The following is a 3,219-nucleotide window of genomic DNA, read 5'->3' on the forward strand; positions in this document are numbered from 1 at the left end:
CACTATCACTTCCATTACACTCATCATCGGATTATACCTTAGTGGCCTTAGCCATGAAGCATGTCGATGGAGTGTCAAAGAGCGAAGGCTTCTCATTGATAGCAATACTTGCAAGATCCTTCTTCTTGCTTGATTTCTTGTCATCATCACTATCATTATCGTCACTTGAGGAAGCATCACTATGCCAAGTGAACACATATGAACCTCCCTTCTTCTTCTTCTTGAATGTCATCTTGCTCTCCTTCTTCTCTTTCATGTCCTTCTTCTTGCTCTTCTTGTCATCATCATCATTGTCACTACTGTAGGGACATTGAGCAACAAGATGATCCTTTCTACCACACTTGAAGCACCTCCTTTGGTCATCCTTGTTCTTGGATGATGACTTCTTCCTTCTAGCATAATAGCCCTTCTTCATCATGAATTTGCCAAACTTCTTCACAAAGAGAGCCATCTTCTCATCACCATCTTCATCAAAGCTTGAGCACTCATCTTCACTTGATGTTTCTTGTTTTGCCTTGCCCTTGGAGGATGATGTGGCTTTGAATGTCACACTCTTCTTCTTCTCATCCTTCTTGTCATATTTCTTCTCCTTGTTCTTCTCTTCTTTCTCATCTTCATCTATATATAAGTGTCATCGGTCATCACATCTCACAACACTTGGTTTGGTGTCAAGGTGTCCAAACCGCTTCTCACTAGAATGGTGACCAATGTTCAAAATCTTGATGGTAAGCATCTCAAGAACTTATGGGAGAAGTCCTTGTCCTTCACCTCTTCACCAAGTGCTTTAAGATCATTGACAATCACTTGTAGCCTATGGAACATATCCGGCACACTATCATCATCCTTCATCTCGAAGCTAGCAAACTTCTCCTTGAGTATGTATGCCTTTGCACCCTTCACCGCTTGAGTGCTCTCAAATGAATCCTCCAACTTCTTCCATGCCTCATGAGTCATCTCAATGTTCTTGATTTGCTCAAATGTTCTCTCATCCATGGCATCATGAATGGCACTAAGAGCAATGTCATTATTTTAGAGCAATACTTCTTTAGCCACAGTGGGATTCTCTAGATTTGCAACCTCAATCTTAGTCTCCACCACCTTCCACACTTTTCTATTGATCGACTTGATATAGGTGGTTATCTTTGCCATCCAATATGGATAATTTGTGCCATCAAAATGCGTGGCTTCTTGGTGTTGTTGATTTAAGCTATTTTGACATCGAAGGTTGTTAAGCCTCAAATCATGGTGACCATGGCTCTGATACCACTTGAAAGGTCCTAAATGGCTAGAGGGGGGTGAATAGCCTATAAAAAATTCTACAACAACACTTAAGCCAAGTGGTTAGATAATTAAGTGGCGAAGCGAGTGTTGCGCTAGCCTACTAAAAATACAAGCCACCTATCCACAATTCTAGTTAATTATGATCACTAGGCACTCAAAGGCTATGTCACTACACTCTACACTAGTTGAGACAATGATGACATAATGATTTTTCCTCTGAGGTTCACTTGCTTGCCGGCAAGCTAGTCCCCGTTGTGGCGATTAACTTACTTGGAGGTTCACGTACTAATAGGCATCATATGCCTAACCTGCAATCGGGTGTCGCACAACCAACACAAGATGAGGATCTACAAGCCACACGCAATCCACTACAGTTGCCTTTGGTGCTCCACCGAGGAAGGCACAAGAACCCATCACAATGTCAATGATCGAAGCCAGCAACAATCACCAATAGCCGCTCAATGATCTACCAATCACCAGGTTGTCTAGGTGTTGGCAAACACCAAGAGTAACAAGATCTCTATCAGCCCAAATCGCCCAACTAGTGCCAAAAAATGCTAGATCACTAAGCAATGCACTAGAGGATCTCCTAATCTCACTCAAATGATGAAAACAAGTGTGCAAGTGAGTGGATTGTGTTTGCTTAGCTCCCAATATGAAATCTTAGCACTTTGGAGTTCCAAGAGAGTGGCCATGGCTAGCCAAGGGGGCTATTTATAAGCCCACCTCAAAATAGAGCCGTTACCCCTTGGAGCACAATTCTACGAGGGCACCTGATAGGGGCGGTGCCTGGCACTAGACATGGCGGTGCAACCCTTCCAACAGTCAAATTCCAACAGCTAAAAACTAGACATTGGTCACCGATAGGGGTGGCGGTGGCACCGAACAGGGTGCGGTGGTGCCACCCTGGCCCAAACCCCACAGTTTCCCTACTCTCTGATAATTAGGGCGATGCACCGTCATGGGGTGACGGTGACCAAGACAGTGCCCCTAGCCCTAACTCCAATATCGCCAGCCTTTGGGAATAAAGGAGTGGTGGCACCCGGGACGCACCCCGGTGGGTGCACCATCGGGCCACCTAAGCGGTGTACACTGTCACTGACGGTGCCGAGTGCAATTTCCAGCTCTCAGCTAATGCCAAAAGGTCACCGTCCGAGGTGGCTTGTGGTACACTGGATAGGGGTGGATGGTGCCGTCCTAGAGGTTAGCACCTCATCCCCTTCTTCACCTCCATTGATTCTTTGCAATTTGCAAAAAAAACAATGTGCCAACACCCCAAGTGACTTACCATCACATGCAAGTGTGGTAGCAATTTTCACAATCATTTTTCAAAGGTTAATCACTTCTCACACGAATGTGCACTAGGCCTAAATGCAATGCATGTATTTCAACACCTAGTGGCACTCGATGATCGAGTTGTCTGATAAGAGGAGGAGGACAGTAGTAGCAGTAGGAGCAGCCAGATATGGACAAGTACAAAACAAGCATAGAAGAACTTACATAAATCAAAAATAGCTAGCAAGCAATACTCACTATTTTCCTTGAATTATAGGCAACATGTAGTATAGCATTAGAGAAAACAAGTAGAGAATTTAGGCTGAATAGAACAAAATAGAGGTAGTTGAGAGTAGCCAAATTCAGTGCAAAACCACTACAAATAACAGTGAGACAGTAGTAACACAGGCAAGCAAAAGAGAGCAGCATGCCATTTTGGGGAAAACAAAATGACAATAGTATATAGAGTAGACAGTAGCACATATATGATGAAATTGTGCAAGAAGAGTGGACAATCAAGCAATAGGAGTAGCCAGTGTACCAGGAAGAAGAGTGGATAGTAGAGCAGCAGCAGTAGTAAGTCATAGGAGTAGACAAATTCATCTAAAACTTATCCCAATTCATCTCAATTTAGTCAAATTTGTCCCAATTCATCTCAAATGA

The sequence above is a fragment of the Miscanthus floridulus genome, chromosome 8, assembly GCF_019320115.1.
Source record: "Miscanthus floridulus cultivar M001 chromosome 8, ASM1932011v1, whole genome shotgun sequence".
Classification (NCBI taxonomy): domain Eukaryota; kingdom Viridiplantae; phylum Streptophyta; class Magnoliopsida; order Poales; family Poaceae; genus Miscanthus; species Miscanthus floridulus.